The sequence below is a fragment of the Triturus cristatus genome, chromosome 10, assembly GCF_964204655.1.
Source record: "Triturus cristatus chromosome 10, aTriCri1.1, whole genome shotgun sequence".
Classification (NCBI taxonomy): domain Eukaryota; kingdom Metazoa; phylum Chordata; class Amphibia; order Caudata; family Salamandridae; genus Triturus; species Triturus cristatus.
In genome coordinates, this window is record NC_140593.1 from 452,100,547 (window position 1) to 452,125,448 (window position 24,902).

Consider the following 24,902-nt stretch of genomic DNA (forward strand, 5'->3'; position numbering starts at 1 on the left):
CTCTTGATCCTCCACAGAAATGAGGTTGCCCTTTGTTGCTTTGGAAGAAGGAGGTTCTGCTGCTATCTTGGAGACTTTTAATCTAGTTGACCCACAAATATTTTAGCTTTTACTGTATTCCACCATATAGGGGGTCACCATCTGACCTTGCACCCTTGTGGATATTAAAACACGGCCACAAAGTTCTTTCTCTTTTTTTAATGGAGCTTCCTAATATGTCCATGTCCATGTTTCAAGTCTTGGTTCCTGCTTCTTGGAAGCACACCATGGTTCTGGTGCTTCTGGAAAAAACGCACTCTAGATGTGTCGAAATCAGAAAGTTATTGGCCTATGTCACTTTTTCCAACTCTAACATAACTGCTGGAAAAACATATTAACTCTCAGGTTTCTTCTCACCTGGAAGTCAATAATGTTCTACATGTTTCTGAACCTGGCTTTCGTTGCAGCCATAGTACAGAGTCATCTCTGCTGGGGGTCACTGAACATCTCAGAACGTCCTTTATATGGGAGTAAGCACAGCACTGATCCCCCTGGATTTAAGTGCAGCTTTTGACACTGTGTGACATTCCATCCTTCTCAGCCATTTGAAGACAGTGGTATCAGGGGTTCTGCCCAACATTGGTTTTGCCCTTGCTCCATTTTACAGGATCGTACTTTTCAGGTGACCTCCAATTCCTTCTCCTCTCGTCACATGACATTTGGGGACCCTCAGGACTCTTCCCTGAGTGCTACGCTTTTCAATATGTATGTTCAACCATTAGCATATATTGTAGAGACATTCGGCATCACCTTGTTTTTCCTATGCCGATGATACCCAAATTATTTTCTCTTTATCCTTGTCTGAGGATAACTGTGGCACTGAGTTAAGGCCCTGTTTTTTGGCCTTGGCCAAGTGGATGAAAGACAACTGTTTAAAACTAAACTGTAACAAAAAGGAGGTTTTGGTAGTAGAATATCAACCCCAGCTATGGGGACCATCGGACTGGCCCGAGGAATTACACTCAATATGTTCACAACCACCCTTTACTCATAGTTAGAGCCTTGCAGTTATTCTGCGGTTGAACTTGGTGAAGTGGGGGGTCATTATTTTAAATATTTAGGCCCTAAATAATGCAACAAGTTACCTCCTGGGGTAAGATCCACTACTTCAATACAGACTTTTTAAAGGAAGATGAAGACTTGGTTACTGTAGTCTGCTGACGTGCCTTTTATGATCTTCCCGTATTAGTGCCGGGAAGCCCTGTTTGGGCAGCAATGCACTTTATAAATTCATAAGATAAATAAATAAATAAAATAAACAGTCATCACATCAGAGAGTTTCTGATAGACTAGAAAACATTCATAGTCAAAGCACAAAAAAATACTTCTTCCAATGTTGTACTGCTGAAGCCAACAACTCCTCAAAATAACACTTCCAGATTTTCCAAGTTACGATCATAGCCCCTTCACCTAGCCCTCAAGCACAATGTTCAGAGCATTTCTGCAAGAACCTTATGACCCTCTTCAATGATAACACTGCCAAACTCCAGGCTAACATAATATTTTCCTACGCCTCACTGGAAAACATCAATTCCTCCGCAAGTCTAAACACAACCTGGAATTTGTCTGCTCTAATACCCAGAAGCACCATCAACAAGATCTTCAATAAACTCAGCCCTGTCACCACCCATTTAACCCCCTCACCCCAAAACTCATTAAAACTGGTCAATCTGCCATTGTCCTAAACATCAAGAGTCATTAATGCAGATCCAATCGCAAACGTAATGTTGAAAAAAATTAAACAATCTCTCGACATTCCACTCCTTATGAAACAAAGTGCTCACCCAAATATCCTGATAAACTACTGCGTGATATCTGGCCTCCCTAATAACTCCAAAATTCTGGAACCTGTAGTCACTATCTGCTATTAAGTGTTGCGAAATTGGGTTGTTGGTTGGGGGGGGGGGGGGGAACCCTACTCAAGCAACAGCCACAATGCTTGTCAGGGTGAACCACAAAAAACAAATCACTAAATTAACCTATATTTACGCAGTATGGAAACAGTAATAAAGTGAATACACAACACAAAAAAACTCCCACACAAATTCAGAAAAATAGAGTAAAATTGAATAAATGATTTGCTACCAAAACAACAAAAATCCAATCAGTAGAACCTGAGGTATTCAGTTTTAAAGAATTAAGGTGTGTATAGTGCCTGAAAGCACAAAGCACCACCCGGGGTTATCTGTTTGTGCGAGATCAGGTGAAAGTTGCAAGTTCAGGCCAACCTTGATGGAGCGGGGGCCAAATACAGGGACCAGTTTAGTCCCAGTGAAAGAGTTACCTTCTCAAAGTCCTGTGAAAAGAGTCCAGTTCGATGTGGAGAAGGCTGTGCGGTGCAAGGAGAGCATCACAGATGGTTGTCGCTGTAGCGCGAAGAGCAGGCCTGGCATTGAGGACAGTCGTCACTGTATCGCAAAGATTCGGTTGGGCGTCGCAGACGGGCCTTGCTAGAACTTCGAGTGACAGTCACCATGGGCTGTTGATGCTGTAGAGCGATGTGCAGATCTCACGGTGCCCTTCATCACTGGCGGTCGCAGTAGCGTAAAGAGTACAGTCCAGTGGAGATTCGCATTGGTGGTCATCGCAGGTGGTGAGATCTAGGATTTCTCCTTTGTGTTCAGAGGAGTGCACTCTGATGCCAGTCAAGAGATAAGAACCTAGGAAGGCAACTCTTGGGGATTAAAGTCTCACTCTTGCAGAGGCCAGCATGGCTCAGGCAGGTCCAGTTGCAGGTCTAGGCATATCCAGCTGCAGCAGGTCAGTTGCAAGGATGCCTCTAAAGCTTGTTATGTCCCTCTAGCTCTGAACAGGAGGCCAGTCAGTTGATGTTTGGAGTCACTTCAGGTAGCCTGGGATGAGGGGAGTCTTTCTTCTCATACAGCAGTGCAGGCCTCAGGCAGCGGGGCAGTCCCTCTTCTGTAGGATCAGCAGGTGCAAGTATTGGTCTGAGGGTTCAATATTTAAATCTGGTGCCAGCTTTGAAGTGGGAAAAACTTCTAGACTTTTCCCCACATATGTTTTGGGAATTTCTTTCTTACCTTCCCTGGTCCCAGGATTTCTGGCGTCACACAAGCTAGTGTGTAGTTCTTTGTGTGTGTGCCGAGGCAACTCCTTTGAAGTGCAAGTGTGGTAGGTGACAGCTTTGCCCCTTCCATCAGGCCACGATGGCCTATCCTACCAACACTCAGTCCCCTTTGTGATACTGTCTGGGAAGAATACACAAAGGCCAACTGCCAACTATACCCAGTCATGTGACACAGGATAGAGGCACCAAATGATTAGCCCAAGAAAATGTCAACTTTTTAAAAGCATTTTCAGGATTGTGACTTGAAACCCGACTTTACCATTAAAGAAGGTTTTAAATTACAATTCCTTGGACATCAAACATGATACTTCTACCTGTTCCCAAACAAACGTTATCACTTATTAAAGGCAATAAGGTAACCCAATGGTAACCTATGGGAGAGGTATGCCTGGCAGTAGTGAAAATCGAATTTCAGAGTTTTTTGTTATCAGGACATGTAAAACTTAAAAGTGCATGTCCAACTTTTTAAATAGAACTTACCCTGCCCTATGGGCTGTTTAGGGCCTTCTCTAGGGGTGAGCTATATGCATTAAGATGGAAGGTTTAGGGCTGGAAAATAGGTTTGTTTTGCCAGGTCGAAATGGCATTTTAAAACTGCAAACAGGCTGCAATGACAGACCTGAGATAGGCTTAATAAGGCTACTTAACTGAGTGGCACAACAAGAGCTGCAGGCACATGAGTAGCATCTAATTTACAGAGCCTGGGCAAAGGTAATACTACTTTACTAGGCACTAATAAGTAAATTAAATGTGCCAATTGGGTGTAAGCCTATGTTACCATGTTTAGAGGAGTGAGCATAAGCACTGGTTAGCAGTGGTAACGTGTGCAAAGTCCTACGGCAAAAAACAAAAACAAATTCATCAGAATTAGAGGAGTGAAGGCAACATTTTGGGAGAAAACCATGCCAAGGATGTCAGGACTAACACTATATATCTCTCTGTGCATATTGAAACAAAGTCTCCTCAATGACTGCAGTTTGGGCTTCTTGCTTTGACGAGGCATCAACATTGCCATAATGAACATTAGTGAATAACCAGGTACAATGGTCAAAACTAAGCCTTAATTCTTTTGGACCTGTCTGCTGCCTTCATCATGGATAACCGCAAAGTTCTCCTTTCCAGGCTGGAGATCACATTTGGGCTGACAGATGTTGTACTCTAACTTCTTTAAAGCCCCATCCATGAGGTAACATTTTACTATTTCCCATAAAAACCTCTTGTGTAACTTGTTGGGTGACTCAAGTAATCTACCTTTCGCTGGCTCTCTTTAACACCTCAAATGCAAAGAGAGGGGCCCCACCAAACAAAGGGACATGGCACTTGGTGAGACTTAACAGACAAAAATGTTATTCCCTTTGGGTTCACTTAGTCACTCAAAGCAATCACTTTGCATGCAATCTGAACACAAGGAGACTTAGAATGGCGAGAACTCACCGGAATACCGAAATACCTATATCTTTAATTTTAGTACAAATATTCAGTTTTACCATATATCCATTACAATTAAGCACAAAAATCAATTAAAACTGAATGCATAAAATCTTACGAAAATACAATATAAAAAGGGGGAGAGACAACACATAAAAGAATCAAATTTGTCATAAAATCAAGTTAATTCGTGAAAGTACATAGGAATATCACATTACAGAAACCAATTTCATATTAGAGTGTGATTCAATGTAACTCAAATTTAACAAACACAAAGCGTCAATGCGTTTCGGTGGGTTGACTTGGATAAAACCGCCTTCTTCAAGACAATAACAAAATATATTCCTATCCTACTGATCTAACAAAAAGCATAAATGTATAAAAAAAGAGAGACATTGCTTATCTTGGTTTTCATACAAATATCAGATCTTCATGTTTTGCTAAGATATGTAACATATGCAGTGTTTATTTGTTAATTCTAGCCATGGAGATAAGTATTTCTCTATCCCAAAGCCATCATACCTCCTAAAAGTCCCCAATTTTCGATGTAACACTATAAACTACATTCTTTTAGTTCAATCAATCGCATACACCGATGAATTAATCTGAATATAACTGACTCACCGGTGAGGAGCACTCGCTTATGAAGCCACTATAAATGAATATTCACCAATGATGAAAACAGGAACCTATATATAGATAAATAAATAGATAAAGGGGAGATGGTGGAACAATATCATTAATCCATCTCAATTGCCCACAAGTATCTTTCATTGTTAGAATGGAAGATCCTCGTGGGCAAATGAGATATAAGAATAAGAATTGGAGAGATAAGTATTTCGGTATTCTGGCAAGTTCTCGGCCTTTCTAAGACTGTTTGCGTTCAGATTGCATGCAGAGTGATTGATTTGAGTGACTAAGCCGGCCCGAAGGGAATTACATTTTTGACTGTTAAGTCTCTTTAACACCTACATGACTCCCCATCCAACACTCCCCAACAAACCTGTTGATTATCATAAATTTATTAATGACACATAAGCATTAGGATTCGAAAGAACTGGGAAATAGATGTACTAGAAAACCGAGAAGTACTAGAAAACACATGATTGCATCAAACACATACAAAAGTGAGATGTTGGCCCTCACTAAGGGCATCAAGTAGTTTTCTACCATCGACCTCCGGGCAGCTTACTCCCAGGTGCCCTTACATCAATCTAGCAGGAATTTGATAACGTTCATTACAAGTTTTACAGGTTTAAGAGAGTTCCGTTTGGCCTTGCTTCGGCTGCTGCCATGTTTCAGAGACTAATGCACAAGATCTTCAAGTGGGTTGAGAATATTCTCTTATTTCAAGATGACATTCTGGTTATGGGCAAAACCAGGGATGATCATGACAAAAAAGCAGTTTCAGGTGCTTAGCATACTCGAAGGCAAGGGTCTAACCGCTGAGCACAGCAAGTGCAAATTCGCTTGTCAGGAGGTCACTTATTTGGGTCATTAAGTTACTGGCGAGGGCATTTTGCCCAAGAAGGAGCTACTTGATGCCATTAGCAACGCACCGAAGCCTGTGAACCAGGAAGAATAACGTTCTTTTCTGGGTCTGGTGGAGTTCTTTGACATATTTATTAAAACAAATTCCAGCAAAACATATGATTTGAGACAGCTACTTATGGCTAAGAACAAATTTGTCTGGTCTGATACATGCCACTATGCATTTTGCTGTTTGAAGGATTTACGCGCCGCACCTCCTTTCCAAGGTTTTGACCCTGCTTTATGTAACATTGTCACTACGGATGCGAGTGGTAAAGACCTGGGTGCTGTTCTCTCCCAAAAGGATGATCTGGGGAAGGAGCATACCATTGCATTCCCTTACAGCTCTTTAACACCTACTGAAGAACTTTGATCTGTTATAGAACGGGAAGCCTTAGCGTGCGTTTGGGGACTGGAACATTTCCGCCAATTTTTCTAGGGAAAAAACGGTTGTGTTACGCAACGAACACAAACCTTTAACCAAAGTTTTGACAACTAAGGGGCTTTATGCCGCTTCTCCGAGACTGACACACATGTCTGTTCGTTTGTTTGATTTTGAGTACGAAGTGCAGTACGTACTTGGTGTCAGAAACGTGGTTGCTGATTTTCTTAGACGCATGCCTGTTCTAGTGAACGATACCAGCGACGCCTTTGAGGAGGATTTCTGTGTGGCTAATATACGTGAAGAATTGCATGGTATTACCGCGGATAAGTGGAAACTGGAGCAAAGCAAGGATGCTTTGTTATGCAGAGTTCTTGAGATGGTTGCGAGTGGTTGGCCTATAAAGAGGTCTACTCCAAAGGATTTATATCCTTTTTGGGAGGTGAAGCATGACTTATCTGTTGAAGCAGGCATGTTGATGAGATGCAGCAGGGTTTTTCCACCTTCTAAGTTGAGACCCAAAATTCTGGAGATTTGCCATGAAGTGCATTTGGACATAGGCAAAACCAAAGGCAGGGTAAAACGTTGGTATTGGTGGCCTGGAAGGAACATTAAGATTGAGAGGACAGTCAGAGACTGTGTATAGTGCAAGAATGCTGACAAGACTCAAGTCACTTTCAGACCCACCCTTCACCCTTTAAAGTCTCCCAATATACCTTGGCAGAGGGTGAATATTGATATCATGGGTCCCATCCAGGAGTGTGATGAAAATGTGTTCGTCATAGTTCTTATTGACCATTTTTCAAAGTGGCCTGAGATCGGTATTGTTCAGAAAGCCATTTCAACAGTGTTGTTAAGTTTTTGTAGGACGTGTTCATTAGTGAAGGCTTACCGAAATGTATTGTTAGTGATAATGGTCCCCAGTTTATGTCTGTCATTTTCAAATCTCACCTTGGCAGGAATGGCATTATGCATAAGACTACGCCCATCTATCATCCAGCAGGTAACGGAGCTGTGGAATGGTTCAACCGTGTCATGAAGGGTATAGTCTAGCTGGCATGCAATAACAATCTAGCATGGAAAGCCGAGGTCTTCAAAACCTTGTGGGAATATCGAATCACCCTGTGCATTAGTACCAGCCTGTGTCCACTTGACCTCATGAGGGGAAAAACTGCTATGTCAAAGGACAACGTGGGGTGGTTACATGCTGCCAGAAGAGTAAATTGGTCGGTTCTGGTGTTAAGAGTAATCTAGATAAAGCCCAGTGTGTTTATGACTTGAAACATTACAGCAGGCCTGTTCTACTAAAGGCTGGAGATGCTGTAGGAGTTAGTAGGAGTGGCCATGTTGATAAAGGCAAGAACAGATTTTCTCAACCTCTAACGGTCAGCAAGGTATTTTGCAATTCTGCTTTGCTGAGCGATGGCAAGGTGTGGCATTTCTCTTCTATAGCTTTGTGCAAACACAAAGAGTGTGCAGAATCTTCTGTCAGTGTGAATGGAGATAGACTAACCCTACGCAATAGAAGTGGGTGGTTGGAGGATGATTGTGGGCATTCTGGTGAACAGGATTCTGAGGCCAGTCAGCAATCTTTTCAAGAATAAAATGTCTGTTCACCTGTGGGAGATGGGCTGCACTGAGCTCCAGAACCAGTAGAGCTGTACATCCTGTAGTGAAGCCTAAAAAGCTAACAGATTATATCTGTGAGTAATTTCTTTGGTTCTCTTGCTCACAGTTATCCTTTTGTGAGTTGCCCCTTCCCACAGGTGTCCTATCATATGTGTATAAGATGTTTCTTGTCACCTTGGTTGAAGTGCAAACTGTTTCCTCACTTGTGGAACATTTTCCACACAGACGTTTTTAGTGTTTATTTTCCAGGGCTGTTTTGTTATTTCAGATAGCACAACAGATGTATGTATTATAACTTATGTAACAATTACTGTTTCACAGTACATATTATTTTTGTGTTGCATTATTGCCCTCCTTTTAGTTTTTGTGTTTCTGTCGTAAGGGGGAAAATGTGTGGTGATTGTCTTGCTGCGGTCTCGAGTCATCAGCTGTGCATTCCTGAATGTTGACATATGACAGCTGATGACCAAGCCGAGCGGACTGTGCTAGCCTTCCCGCGTCCTGGCCTTCTTTACTTGTGTTGGAACTTAAATAAAGACCTTACTCCACTTTACTTTAGTGTAGATCATCTTTACAGAGAGATCCATCACCAGCAGGCTAAGTGCTGCTGCTCGGAGACTCACTCACTCTGTACTGAAAATACATTAGGCATAGTCTGTTGAGACCACTTGCAAGGAGGAGTCGGAAGATGGTGCCCTTCCTGACACAGAACAACCATCAATAGTGTCCCAAGAGCATGCCTCAGTGTCATCGAGACATGAGGTCACACCACCCATCACTCCAAAGACCCCTACTGCCCAGCCTCCTGCTTCACCCTCAGCTACTCTCCCTGTTCCTAGAAGTACCTGCCAGGAAGATCAGCGGCTGAGGGTGGCATTCACTGCTTACACCCCTGAGCTCTCATGCGTTTTCCCCACCAGGCTCAAGAGCTTGCTACCATAGTTGCTTTCCAGCAGGCCATGGACCAGTTGATTGCTGATCAGCAGGCACTCTCTCAGGATGTGGAGCAGATGAAGGGAGAGTTGAAGGCATCCAGAGACCCTCATTGGGAACTTTGCAGCCTCCTTACCTCTTGAATTGGAGGCTTATTGAGTCATCTAGTGACCCACACCTCCCAACCTCCATTTCTTGTCTCTCCCTGTACATCTACAATAGCTGTTTCCCAGCCAAACCCAGTGTCTCCTTTAACTCAGATGGTGTCTTCTCTTGCCCTGAGGATGAGTTTGTTGAGGTTGTCAAGACTGAGACAAAAATAGCAAGGAACATTTTCCCCAACCCAGAGTAGTTTGTGGACACACTATTTGGGTTGAGGTTGGACTTTAAACTTCTGACTTTAGCAGTTACTTTTCTTTGTATCTTTGAAGCTTTTCTGGACTGTTTTTGTTTGGCATTTACTAGGTCTGGGGGAAATGTTAAATATGATGCAGTAATCAAAGTAATTTAGGTAATTGTTCTGTACTCTTGTGATGAACAATTCCAGAAAATTAGACAATTTTGTCCGTTCACATAATTGTGACTAATTTGGGGGCAAAATGACTAATGCAGTAGCACAGGAACTGAGCATGAGTGGCAGCTCACTCCTGCTGTTCGTGTTCTGTTGCATTTAGCACTATCTTCTTTGCTCAAAATACATCCTCGGGTCAGTTTTGGATACAAGTGTGTATTTTACACTAGAAAAATAGCACCTAATGCAGGGTTACACTCCTCACGTAATTCCGAGTAATATATGGTAATTGTGCTGTAATTTGATGTAAATAGGCTAGAGCAAATTATGTGAGTTACGCCCACCCCTAGCATTTGCCAGTTTTTTATATATTCTGCTCAATGTCCTATAAAAATAGGCTAGTTTCCTGATGCACCTGACATGATTTTTTGTTGCCCACCCCCCTCCAAGAACACTTTTCCTTCCTAAGTGTCTTTCCATAAGAGTGGGCTAAGAGTCGGCCAACACCCAGGGTAATCTACCAACCCATTTCTGAAAATTAGACAACAGGGTAGGTTGGAAGTTTAGGTCTGTTCCAATGGCCTGGCCTATTTTAGGTCCAGCCACATATTGCCGGAACTTTTTTTAGGAATGCACAGCTGTAAAACGTTGGCCATCGGCGGATGAGCCTAAGACTTTGGTCACATAATTTTAGGAAAGATAATGTTTTTTTGACACATAGTTTGATGTATGCAGGGCTATCTGAGTCAGTAAATATGCTGTTATCCACATGAGCCACATCACCCTGGATGCCCCTTGGCCACTCATTTTCAGAAATACCCAGGACTCGTAGGATTACCATGCTGCAAGTTGACCAGTGGGTGCTGAAATGTTGCAACCATCCTCTTAGGAAGGAGAAAGGACATTGGATGCTTTAGGCATATTTTGCCACTTGCAGACTTTTGCGATTTCACTGGGTCTCTAGGTTTCATATATGCCTTGTGCTTTGGTGTCCGATGACCCAGAGCCTGAACCCTGTATGCATTCTCCAAGGCAAGTGAGAGGAAAGTGGGATTTCTTTGGGCACAATTATAACATATTTGCTGGTTAAGAGAGGCTAAACCTCCCATTCGCCTTCCCCTGTGGGCAGAAATGCTGTCTCCTGCTTCGAGGTGGGTCCTGATGCCAAGATGGTCCTCTCGGGCCGGTCAAAATGTCATGCACACTTTGTATGTTCTCCATGCAGGCTGCATTACAGCCTGCATGGAGAACATACCTAGCCTCCCATTCTCTGGCAGTTGATCCACAGCACTCAGACCAATCACAATGCTGCATTGCAGCGTTGCGATTGGCTATCGGAGGCTGGGAGCCGGGTGCTTCCTGCTATGTGGGCGAAGAGGACCGAGAGAAGGAGGAGGCGGCAGCAGCGGCTGAGGCAGACAGATAAGTGTATTTTTATTTTAACTCCATCCCCCTGCGAGCTGCCCCCCAACCACGGGTAAATACCAGCCGCTACTGGGTGCAGATCTTGCCCATTCTGGTACTGGATTGCAGCCCCACCCCTGGGCAGCAGGCATTTGTCTGCTCCCTTAGGGAGGGGACTGGAGTGTTCACTTCCCCAGTCCTATATCTTTCTACACTCAAGTTAATGCTATGATAAAACACAGCACTTAGTCTCATTCACTCACATTTTCTTACTCCAGTTTGCACTTGTATTCACTTTTACTCACTCTGCCTCACTCACTCGCACTGACTGACACAGTTTCACACATTCTCGATCTGAGCCACCCAGACCCATTTATTGCCCCTAATTGTGATTAACTAATTTTCACTCTGACTCAATCGGACTTTCTGGGTCTCACTTGTTCTCACTCAGTCCCACTCATTCTCACTCAATCTTACTGTGACTAACTTGTTCTTATAGTCTCACTCAGTCTCATTCTGACTCACTGACTCAATCAGTCTCACTCTGAATCACTCAGTCTACTCTAATTTACCCAGTCTTACTCTGATTCACTAAGTCCCACTCATTCTCACTCATTCAGATTCACTCAATCTCACTCTGACTCACTCAATCTCACTCATTCTCATGCACTCAGACTCATTCTCAGTCAGCTGCACTCAGTCTCACTTAGCCTCATTCATGTGACCCAGTCACATTCATCCTCATTCATTCTTAATCAATTTCACTCTGACTAAACTAGACTCTCTCAGTCCCACTCATTTTCACTCATTCTGACTCACTAAGTCTCATTTAGTCCCACTCATTCTTTCTCAATCACTAAATTTCACTCTGACTTGCCTAGTCCCACTCAGGTTCATTCATTCTCACTGAGTCTGTCATTCTCTCTTAGTCCGTCTCATTGACTCACTCAGTCTATCTACCTCTCATTCACTTTCTCACTGATTCTCAATCTGGCTCACTCAGTTTCACTCATTCTCTAACTTACTCAGACTGTGACTCACTCAGTCTCAAACACAGTAACACTCAGTTACACATATTGCCATTCTCCCTCCCTCACTCACTCGATCTCATTCATTCTTACTTGTCCCTACTCTTCCTATCACTCATTCTCAATAACTTTGACTCATTCCTTCAATGACTCTGTCACATTCTCTCTCACACACAGACACACACAGGCATGCTCACACATACACATGCTCTGTCTCCTAGATACACACTGTCACTCAGACGAACAGAACATTTAAAAGCTTTTTTACTTACACGGCTGACTGTGCAGGTTCCGTTTGTTCTCCTGCTGTTCTAGTTACCTGTGGGGCTGTCACACAGTTTCTTTCTGTTTCTAACAGTGGAACTGCATGAAACTGAAACCTTGAACCTGCTGTCACATATTCGAGGTTTTAGTCTCTGCTCCTTCACCCCACCCGTTCCCAACGCTGTGACAAGTAGGGAATGGGTGAGATGATAGGCTGATTGGTGTGTAGGCATCCTTACTGCAGGGCTTAAACCTGCAGTGCTAATGGCTACCTTCAGCAGTGATGCTTTAGTACGTCATAATGGTGGAGGCACAGATGCTTGCCAGGACCCTGAGGCCATGGCTGGGATTACACCAGCCCTGGACAATTTTCCTGATGGTTGGTGCAGACTCTTTGTGCCTGGGCCATCCATCAGAAGTGTCACGAGCTGCCTCAGGATGTCGTTGGAACCGACAGTAGGTTGACTTTTTTTTTCAATACAGAAAGTGAATATTAAATTATTATTCACTCTTGGTATTATAAACACGGTCCAGAAAACAAGGAGGGATTAGCCCGGCAGGCCATAAGGGAGAGCCGCCACTGCACAACTGTCCAACCAGAGGCCTATGGTCAGCCTCACAGCACAGTTTCATATTGCTCTCATTAAGAATTACAAAATAATTTGTATTCTTCAGTTGAAATTCTTTTCCTCTGCATCTTTGCAATGAAACCAACATATCTCGTCCTCCTGGTGCTTGCTGCCTTATTACTTTAAGCCATCAATTGTCTTTACCTTACTTCAGCTTGATGTTTCCTTGTCTCTGTAGTGTTCTTTGGTTTAATGCATGTGTTATAAAACATTGCAAATAGGTTAAATAAAAGCCTGCATATATACAAAAGTCACACCCATCAGGCACAGCAAGCTCTTCAGGTGCATTCTCTCTCCAAGGAACTTTCACAATGACTAGCTGACCAGTTTAAATGTGCCACAGATTACTTTTAGATGAATAAATTGGAAAATATGTGCAGCTGGCAACATGTAGTCAAGTGCCCTGGGACTTCGTAGAAAATATATACATTCAACGAGAGAAATATGGAATGAAGGACATTCCAGTGTAGTGTCATATCAAACAAGAACCCCAAATAGCAGTTTTTTAATATCCCAATAGGGAGTTTTCACCTCAGCAGAAAATAATGTGCACTCTGCAATAGTAGAGTACAAAACTCAAACCAACCAGACAAAGCTAAAAAGTTCAGGAAAAGTGCCATTCTTAGTCTATATTTGTTACATGAAACATTATCTTTTCAAATGTAATTTGAGATAAATAAGGTTTTATGGTGCACACAAAAAAATCTTACATTCCAGTTCACCATGGTCTCTCATTCCTTCACTCATCACACCCTTCCTTAGCAACAACAACATTCACCTACACCCTCCTTTAGTCACACGTATCAATCTCTTGTTCGACCACAGCTTCCCAACCATTAAATGTCCCTAATCTGCAAAATTCATTCTGTCTGTTCTCATTTTTGCCACTTATTAATTGTGGATTTCTGAATGTTTGCCTTTAATTCATGACACATCTTTCAAAGGTACTTGACAAATGTGTCCTACTACAACTAGACAAACACATAGAAAATGTCAACCTTCTCGACCCCTTTCAATCTGGCTTCAGAAAAGGCTGCAGCATCGAAACGGCAATGCTCAATGTCATAGATGACATCCATCAATCACTTGACAATGGCGAGACCTGCCTTCTTATCCTTCTTGATCTCTCTGCAGCATTCGATACAGTCAACCATTCAGCCCTACTTAATGTGCTTAGGACCCGTTTCGGCCTTAATGGCACCGCCTACAAATGGTTCATCTCTTATCTACAACACTGTACTCAGCAAATCAAAATTCAAAACTGTCTCTCTACCCCCACTCCTGTCTCCCTTGGAGTCCCCAAGGATCTATTCTCTCTCCCTCCCTCTTTAACCTCTTTATGGAACCCCTCACCCTCATTCTTAACCAAGCAGGCATACATTACCACCTCTACGCCGATGACACCCAAATCTATTACAAGATTAAAACTCATTCTGACATCTTACACCTGAACAACACCCTTACCAAGATCCAAACCCGGTTCCATTCCAATCATCTCAAACTCAACCCTAACAAAACCGAAATCATTCTCTTCTCCCCCAAAAATAACCCTCTACCCGTTCAATCATGGATCCCTGACCTCAATGCACTCAATTGCTCACTCACCCTGTCCAACTCCGTCAAATCTCTTGGCATCACTATCGTCAACACCCTAACCCTTAATGTTCACATCAAAAACTCTGCCAAAGGAGCCCTCCTCACTCTCCGTCACCTCAAGAAAATTAAACCATTCATACCCACCGATGATTTCAAACTCGTAGTTCAGTCGCGTGTTCTGTCACGTATTGATTATGGTAATGCCATCCTTAATGGAATCCCCAAAGTACACCCAGCTCCAATCAAAGCTGTGCTCAACCTTGCTGCCAGGCTCATCACGGACTGCAAACGCTTCGATCACATATCCCCGGCTCTCAAATCTCTCAAATGGCTCCCTATCGAAGGCAGATCTGCCTACAAAACCGCCTGCATTACTCATAAAGTCCTCCACCAAAACACTCCGCATTACCTCTCAAAGAAACTCCACACTGCGGGCTCCACTCGACCTCTGAGAAGCACCAACACCCTACTCCTAATCCCACCTCTGCATAAAAAGAAAGCTACACAATCTCGCTCCTTCTCTGGCAATGTCCCTATTATCTGGAATGCCCTCCCAAAAAACCTGCGCTGTAATCCCTCCTATTCTAGTTTCAAAAAAGACTCACCTCCTCAATTATAATTGGGGTTCCTAACCTCTGTCCTACTCCTGATTTCTTATCTATCACACTATATTTGTTCAGTAATTTATATACCCTGTTCTCCTGTTTCTCCATTTACCTAATTACTTAAATGTATAGCTCTTGCCCCTGTTTATTTATCTGGTTTTGTATAAAGCTCATGTTGTCTGTACTTTGTAAATTTTTGTTGCACTACCTTTCATATGCTTTCATACCCTATGTGCCTCATACTAGCCTTATCTTGTAAAGCGCTCTGATACCTCTGGGTCTAGCCAGCGCTATATAAAACCTTCAAAATAAAATAAATCTTTTGATATATAAATATGAGAGAGCAGGGAGTGCTATGTAGAATTGGGTAAGTGGTGAGGGGTGCGCAGGGTGGGGACATTTTCAATCAGAGCAATAAGAGAAATTTATAATTTGATGTGTAGAGTTTATCTTTGGGCCCTGTTAACGTGATGGCTGCTGTTTTCATTTGTGGTACTGTTAAAATGGAGCCCAGGCTTCACAGAATATATTGAGGAGTTAAACAAAAGTATTTGTGTATATCACTGCATTTCTTTAATGAACTAACTCATGAATTTCAAAGCAGTTTATTAAAAGTGCAATAATACACGAAAGCTCATGGATTATTTACAGACCAGCGGGTACGGATTTCTAAGGAAATAACAAGCACAACAATGTACCCGGCTGTAATAATTGTGATCTAAATCAAACAATTTTTTGAAAGTCAATGTTTCTGGCAGATAAAAACAAAAGAAAGAACTTTCTTAAGGAGGAGAACCTTCACCCACCCGGAGGTGGCATGCTTCATCACAGGGTTCCTCCTCAAACCACAACAAGAGTTTGTGGCGTGGGCTGCAACTCCTAAAATAGGTGGAGCTATTGGATGTTTTTTGTCTGACCCTATGTGAGTAAAAGTTATAGGTGGGCTGGACAGAGTGTAGAAATGTGAATCGAGTGAGACTAAAACTGTCACCTGGTCAGACCCTAAAACTTTATTCTTGTCTACTAGGGACAGAATTAAAACCAATAGAGTGAAGCGGGGGGAAAAAATCATCCCTGACTACATCTTATGGGTCAACATGTTTCTGCCCAAAACTATTTAAATATTTTATTATTAAACAATATTTATTTTTATATATATATTTAACATTAAATTAAATGTATAAATATTTTCAAAATGTCAAAATAAATTCATTTATTTGAACATTATTTCATATGGGGTTCTATTTTATGTTCCTGCCTCCATTATTTTCTATGGGGTTGTGTCACAGGGCCAGTGGTCGGTCATGTATGACAGTGGACCTACTCCAAGTCCCAGTTGGATTACACCTACTACTGTTTTGTGTCCTTTTTGTCTTTAGTAACATTACACTCATAAAGTTGGCTCCACACCCTGTTTCAGGAATGGAGCCTTGTAAGTCTGTACTTTGTAGTAAATTTACACTAGGAAACGGATACAAATAAAGCCAAACATTGCAAATTTACTACAAAGGGGCCGATTCCGATCCAGGTCGGAAGTGCAACGAACGCGATCCGGCCGGAAAAACTACGAGCCGTACGCGTGTTTTCCGGCCGACTCGTACAGCTGTACGAGCGAGCAAGTACGATGCAGGCTACGTGAAATTCACCGACCGAGTCGTTTCTGGGTCCGAACTGCTCCATACGTCTCGGTCAGAAGATAACCGTGGCGTGCAATGCATGCGATTTACGACCGAGCCAGTACGATGCACGAGTCGGACAGCCTGTGCAAGCCGGAGTTTCCGGCTCGCAAAACGTCCGGGTGGTTGCCTTTGGGGGTCTGCGTCGGACCCCCTGACACCCGCAGCCCTACGACTCAGACACAGGGGGAGACCCATGGGTCACCCCAACACAGGCATGTACGGTGTGGATGGCACCAACGCGTACCCACTGTAGGGGGTGCGCTTGTCCACGACGTACCCATTCAGTCAATGGGAGCCCATGTATGCGTCGTACGACCGGCTCCCATTGACTTCTATGGGAGTCCAACCAAACCGAGTCCGGCAGCATACGGCCACATCGTACTCGCTCGGTCGGACTGCAGGCCTCGCTCGGTCGGAAAACACTCCGGACCCGGCTCGGTCGGAGTGCTTTCTGACCCGGATCGGAATCGGCCCCAAAGTGTAAGAATTTACAAATGTAGATTTACTCACAAGTAAATCTTCCTTTGTGAATAGACCTCCTTGTTTTGTTTTAAAACAATTGACTAAAAAGATTGAAAGAACCTAGCACCAGATTTAGGACTCTAATAAACAACAGGAATATAAGCCTGGCCTATCTATCTAAAATGCAGTTAGAAGTGCCCATAGAGCATTCTATTCTGAGATAATTCCACCAGAACATGCAGAACGAATTCTTTAAAATTGTTGTTTCAAATCTTATTTCTTCCTTCCCTTCTTCCTAAATTTTGTATTAGAAGCTCACAAAGCTTTCAGTGAAGTTAAACTCCCTAGGCCATCACATCCAATTAAGTCATCTCATCCAGTGGTGTCAGGCTGGGCTGGCGGGATATTGGATTGTTATATTCTACCTGGCTAATATGATGCAGCAGGTCTTTTAGCTCGGGCCTCAATGAAGCCTGGCCACAGGAGTACCGTAAATGAGCCTAATTCTGTTTAAGATCAGTGTGAGAATTTTGGCTAAGTTAGTTTATAGTTAGTGCCCTGTTTTTAACATACATTGACTCAGATACTGCAACCTATTGCCTCTTTGTAAGGTTATAAACTGTCGTAATTGGGTGTCGTAAGGGGTAGCAGCCTAGGTGCATTCTCAGTTATTTAATTAACAAAGGTTAGCTGTCGTAATCTCTACTAATCACTCGATTTGGAGTTCGAATTTTGGCCTTAGTCGTTGGCTGCCTTTCTTAAACCAGTGAAGCGATATCAAAGGGGATGATGGACGGAGTGCTTGAGCAAATCAAACATTCACCCCCAGTCAACTGATCTGGGTTCAAGCTATCCTGGCTGAAGAGGGATGAAACCCCGAAACCGGTCCTAGGATGCTTGTTTCCAGTCCAGGGAGGACCTGGCTTGGCAGCTCGGGCTGGACTGTTCCCATGAGGCACAGGGTCAAGACTGATTTGCATTTGGCTGGGTTCAAACTGGAACAGCATGGTGAGCAAAAAAATGATGGATTTAGGCCCAGATCTCTGTACTGGGGTGAATGTATGACATTGTTCTGCATTCTGTCCATCAACTGTTGTTTTTGCATTTCTTAAACCAGTGGCATTTTTTTTTAATATATCATCCTTCGCTGCAGATTGTGCAACTCTGAATGCCGGCAGAGGGAATGTTGCCCTATTTTCATATATATTGCGAATTTCACTGGGCACGCTGAAACGCCAATGGCGATGCATCGCGTGCAATGAAATTTGTTTTATTTATTTATTTATTTACATTACTCCGGTCGGCCGCGAGCTGGAGTTTACTCCCCCGCCCCTCCCCACTGCCCCGCAGCACTCCCTCAGGAGCCGCTACTGGAACAGGGGTGCAGAAAGAGGCAAGTGAGGAGCAGAAAGAAGTAAGAGCAGTGCAGAAAGAACCAACAGAGGTGCAAAAAGTGGCAATAGGGGTGCAGAAAAAGGTAGGAGTGGTGCTCAAAGAGGTAAGAGAGGTACAGAAAGAGACAGGAGGTGTGCAGAAAGAAGGAAGAGAAGTGCATAAAGAGGCAAGAGAATTGCTGAAAGAAGCAACTGAGGTGTAGAAAGATGCACACGAAGGGCAGAAAGAGGCAAGTGAGGTGCAGAAAAAAGCACGAGTAGTGCAGAAAGAACCAACAGAGGTGCTGAAACAGGCATGAAGAGTGCAGAAAGAGCAAGAGAAGTATAGAAAGAGGCAACAGAGGTACAGAAAGAGGCCAGAGAGGTACAGAAACAGGCAGGAAATGTGCAGAAACAGGGAACAGGGGTACAGAAAGAGGCAAGAGAGGCGCAGGAAGAGAAAAGAGGGGTGCAGAAAGAGGCAAGAGATCTGCAGAAACAAGCAACAGAGGTGCTGAAAGAGGCAAGTGAGGTGCAGAAAGAGGCAAGAGATCTGCAGAAAAAAGCAACAAAGGTGCTGAAAGAGGCAAGTGAGGTGCAGAAAGAAGCAAGAGAGGTGCAGTAAGAGGCAATAGAAGTGCATAAGGAAGCAACAGAGGTGCAGAAAGAGGCAAGAGGGGTGCAGAAAGAAGGAAGAGAAGTGCAGAAAGAAGCAACAGAGGTGCTGAAAGAGGCACGAAGGGTGCAGAAGGAAGCAAGAGAAGTGCAGAAAGAACGAAGAGAAGTGCAGAAAGAAGCAACAGAGGTGCAGAAGGAGGCACAAGGGGTGCAGAAAGAAGGAAGAGAAGTGCAGAAAGAAGCAACAGAGGTGCTGAAAGAGGCACAAAGGGTGCAGAAAGAGGCAAGAGAAGTGCAGAAAGAAGCAACGGAGGTACAGAAAGAGGCAATAGTGGTGCAGAAAGAAGGAAGAGAGGTGTAGAAAGAGGCAAGAGAGTTGGACAAATAGGGAAGAGAGGTGCAGAAAGAGGCAGGAGGGGTGCAGAAAGAATCAACAGAGATGCAGAAAGAGGCAAGAGAGGTACAGAACGTAGCAAGTGAAGTGCAGAAAGAGGCAAAAGAGTTGCAGAAAGACGCAAGAGAGGTGCAGAAACAAGCAAGAGAAGTGTAGAAAGAGGCAATAGAATTGATGAAAGAAGCAACAGAGGTTTAGAAAGAAGCAAGAGAAGTGCAGAAAGAGGCAAGTGAGGTGCAGAAAGAAGCAAGAGCAGTGCAGAAATAACCAACAGAAGTGCAAAAAGAGGCAAGAGGGGTACAGAAAGAGGTAGGAGAGGTGTACAAAGAGGTGAGAGGTACAGAAAGAGGCAGGAGGGGTGCAAAAAGAAGGAAGAGAAGCGCAGAAAGAGGCAAGAGAATTGCTGAAAGAAGCAACAGAGGTGTAGCAAGAAGCAAGATAAGTGCAGAAAGAGACAAGTGAGGTGCAGAAAGAAGCAAGAGCAGTGTAAAAAGAACCAATAGAGGTACAAAAAGAGGCAAGAGGAGTGCACAAAGAGGCACGAGAGGTACAGAAAGAGGCCAGAGGGGTGCAGAAAAGAGGCCAGTGGGGTGCAGTAAGAAGGAAGAGAAGTGCAGAAAGAGGCAAGAGGATTGCTGAGAGAAGCAACAGAGGTGTAGAAAGATGCAAGAGAAGTGCAGACAGAAGCAAATGAGGTACAGAAAAAAGCAAGACCAGTGCAGAAAGAACCAACAGAAATGCTGAAAGAGGCACGAGGGGTGCAGAAAGAGCAAGAGAAGTGCAGAAAGAGGTACCAGAGGTACAGAAAGAGGCAAGAGATGTGCAGAAACAGGCAGGAAAGGTACAGAAACAGGGCAAAGGGGTGCAGAAAGGGGCAAGCGATGTGTGGAAAAAAGCAAGTCAGGTGCTGAAAGGCGCAAGTGAGGTGCTGAAAGAGGCAAGAGATCTGCAGAAAAAAGCTACAGAGGTGCTGAAAGAGACAAATGAGGTGCAGAAAGAAGCAAGAGAGGTACAGAAAAAAGGAAGAGAAGTGCAGAAAGAAGTAACAGAGGTGCAGAAAGAGGGGAAAAGGGTGCATAAAGACGTAAGAGGGATACAGAAAAAGGCAAGAGAGGTGCAGAAAGAGGGACGAAGGGTGTAGAAAGAGGCAAGAGGGGTACAGAAAGAAGCAAATGAGGTGCAGAAAGAGGCAACAGACGTGCTGAAAGAGGGAAAAGAGGTGCAGAAAGTAGAAGAGATTTGCAGAAAAAAGAGGCAAGAGAGGTGCAGAAAAAGAAATGTGCAGAAAGAAGCAATAGAAATGCAGAAAGAGGCAAGAGAGGTGCAGAAGGAGTGGCTTGCACACCATTAGTACCAATTTAACACCCACATTTAGCAACAAGTAACAGGTGACCATTCTAGGTTTGCACAGGGCTTTCCACTAAGCTGTAACACTTGTCGCTGCATTTTTGGTAACGTTTGAGCTAGAAACTATGCTTTTTTTTGTTGTTCAAATCTGCAGATTAGGGAGCAGATGATGAATTATGTGGCTAACGCAGAAAATGTATAATTGTGCGAAAGTCGGTGCAGCCAAACAGTTGCTAATTCCATTGGTCCTGCTCATACCTCTGACTAGGTCCACAAGTACTCCTCAGTGATTCCTTCTTTTTTGTCTCACTGAGTTCATAGTTGAGCTTCTATAGAAACGAGGAAGACTAAACCTGAGGTTACCATTCCACAACACAGACTACCATACCACATAATTACTCCTCCATAACACATAATCCCACTCTATATAATTCCTATACACTAAATACCACATACTTTCTATCCACATAATTTCACTGCACAACATAACACATAATTCCACTACACACAACATACATCCACTCCACTCTAAAAAACATTAGTAAAACACTTTTAAATTTACAACGCCAATAGCTCTAACTCTCGCAAATGCGAAACCTATTAAATTGCAAACACTTCTTTAACTAGTAGTCAAGTTTGCAGAGTGGTGGAGAAAGGGTGCTGGGCCTCCGACCAGTGCTCAGGAATTCCTCTGCATAGGATTTACAGGAGGTACCAGAAGGGCTTCTTGGCCCCCAAAGTCCCTCAGGAGTAAAGTGGACTTCATCCCCTATCCCGTAGTCCATTTGCAGAGTGGTGGAGAAAGGGGCATGGCCTCAGAAGACGTCTTAGCAATCCTACTGTGTGGGACTTACTGGAGGTAACAAGAGGGGTACTTGGCCCCCAAGGACATCCTTGGGGGCCAACTACCCATCCTATTACCTCCAGTAATTACCCCAGAGCAGGATTGCTAAGTTCTCATAACAGGCCACGCCCCCTTTCCCACGACTCTGCAAACGCACTCCCTGGCAAGATCTTTAATAGGGATTGAAGTCCCCTTCACTGCTGGGGGTCCTTGGGGGCCAACTAGCCTACCTCTTACCTAGAGTAAACCCCACACAATGGGATTGCTGAGAGGTGGACACAGGCCACGCCCCCTTTCTCCACCACTCTGCAAACGCGCCTCCTGGTGCGTCCTAAATTGGGGGATTAAGTCCCCTTTCCTCCTGAGGGTCCCTAGGGGCCAACTAGCCCTCCTGTTACCTCCAGTAAGCCCCATTCAGCTAGATTGCTGACAGTGGTCTGAGGCCATGCCCCCATTTTACAACACTCTGCAAACGTGCCTCCTGGTGCACTGCTGCTTGGGGGATGAAGTCCACTTGTGTCCTGAGGTCCTCAGGACACAAGAGGACCTCATCACCCCACCAGCAGTGCGCCAAGAGGCGCATTTGCAAAGTGGTGTAAAAAGGGGCATGGCCTCGGACCACCTCTCTGCAATCCAGCTGTGTGGCGCTTACGGGAGGATTCTGGTGGGCTATTTGGCCCCCAGGGACCCTCAGTATTCAAGGAGACTTAATTCCCCAACTTAGAACACGCCAAGGGGTGTGTTTGCGGAGTCATGCAGGAAGGGGGCGGGGCCTCTGGTGAGTAGCCGGTTTCTTTTTTTATAAATATTTTTAGAAGGGGGCTGTGTGCCCACCCCTTATTTTAGTGTTTTGGTGCCCTGGGGACCCCATCCCCCAGGGCCTCACCCTTATTTTGAAAAAATGAAGATTCAAAAAACCGACCCTCCCGAGGTCGATTTTGGCCCCTGGGACCCCATACCCGGGGCATGGCCTCCTTTTTTAAAATATATTAATAGGGAAGGGGGCCATGTGGCCTCCTTTCCCTGGGCCCCTTTTGGCTCCGAGGACCCCATCCCCCAGGGCATGGCCTCTTTTTTGAAAATATACTTTTGGGGAAGGGGGGTAGCGTGGCCCCCCTTCCCTAGGCCACTATTGGCTCTGGTGACCCCATTCCCCAGGGCTGGCCTCTTTTTAAAAAAAAAAAAATTAAAGAGGAGGCTGGCCAAGTGGCCCCCTCCCTGGCCATTATTGGCCCCTGGGACCCCATCCCCCGGGGCATTTCCTCTTTTTTAAAAAAAATTAAAGGGGGGGGCTAAGTGGCACCCCACCTGGGCCACTTCTGGCACTGGGGACCCCATCCCCAGGGCCAGCCCTCAGCGTTGGGGACCGTGGGGGGACCCAATGCCCCCACGGTCCCAGCCAGCTCCCAGCCTCTTGTGGGAGCCGGCATTGCTTTTTGAAAGCGAGAGCAGGTTTACTGCTTGTAACCATTAAAAGAAAACAAAAGAAGTAAACAAGAAAATTAAAAACAAACAATAATGAAATATATGATAAAGACAAGAAAAATATTGGAATAAAAACAAATGTCTGTGTCATTGAAATGAAGAGTATTATGGAGAAAATGAATCAGGAAACAAGAATACTGTGGATCTCGGGTTCAATTTTCATAACGTCGTCCCACTGGAGGGACTACAGAACATACATAAAATATGTGGAAAAAAATATGTAAAAGATACGACACCCACGGAAGGGACTAAAAACACAAAAAAGATGAAAAAGACAAAAGACCCAGGCACGGGCTGAAAGAAAGCAGCAAGATCCTGATGCGAATATGCTAAAAATAAATATTAATCAGTACAAAACATACGGACATAATATTTTTCCTTTAATATATAATTTTTTCTTTTGTGTAATGGACACTATAGATAAAGTCACGTAGATTTCTAAACACCGGAATATGGATAATTGGAGGTAAGTAAACAATTAACTAAATAAAACGAATTTCGTAGCGCGCGCTGCACCGCATTTTGTGATGCAGGGCGCGCTACGAAATTTGTTTTCTTTATTTAAATGTTTACTTACCTCCAATTATCCATGTTCCGGTGTTTAGTACACCCCACCCTGCCCCTCCCCCGCCCCGCCTTTCCGCCCCAGGGAACTCCGTCCACGGACCGCTGCTGATATATATATATATATATATATATATATATATATATATATATATATATATATATATATATATATATATGGCACCGCGTCAGAAGGTAACCTTTGGAGTGGAGTATGAAAATACTACGCGGAGCCCCCCCTAGCAGTCAATGACCACGAAGTGACTATTTTCCTGCAAAGGGGAGGAAGGAAGCAGTATTCACTGCGGAGGGGATCACGAGTGGACTCACCGTGTATCTTTTCATCTTGGAACTGGCTGCAGTGGATGGTGTGCTGCCCGAGAGCTAACATGATGTTGGGACGCCATTGTACGCCGAATAGCTAATTACTTAATTGGCCCTCCTCCCGGTGTAGCCGTACCGTTCTGCAGCAGCTCAAAGCATTTCGTCCAGTGGAATTAGTGACACTGTATCCTTAAAAGTGGGATGGGGTCGCGTCATCTCCTCGTTGGGAGTGGCGGCAGTAACATTCAGGAGGACCCCAGGAGAGAACAACTCTTTGTGGAACTGGCACTGAGGAAAGCTTAACAAAGCTGAAACGTGTCTGCATTTATGTTTCACAGCCCCATGGACTTTGCTGTTTGATCTTGGTGAGAATTAAAACCACAAGTGAATCACCCTAGCTGTGTCGGACCTTTTCTATTGTGAGGGGGTTATTAGCTTCAATGCTTCGAACAGTACGCTTTCACTGTTCACGGCACGCCCTTCCGTTCAGGTGCACCGCGTCAGAAGGCAACCTTTGGAGTGGAGTATGAAAATACTACGCGGAGCCCCCCCTAGCAGTCAATGACCACGAAGTGACTATTTTCCTGCAAAGGGGAGGAAGGAAGCAGTATTCACTGCGGAGGGGATCACGAGTGGACTCACCGTGTACCTTTTCATCTTGGAACTGGCTGCTGTGGATGGTGTGCTGCCCGAGAGCTAACATGATGTTGGGACGCCATTGTACGACGAATAGCTAATTACTTAAT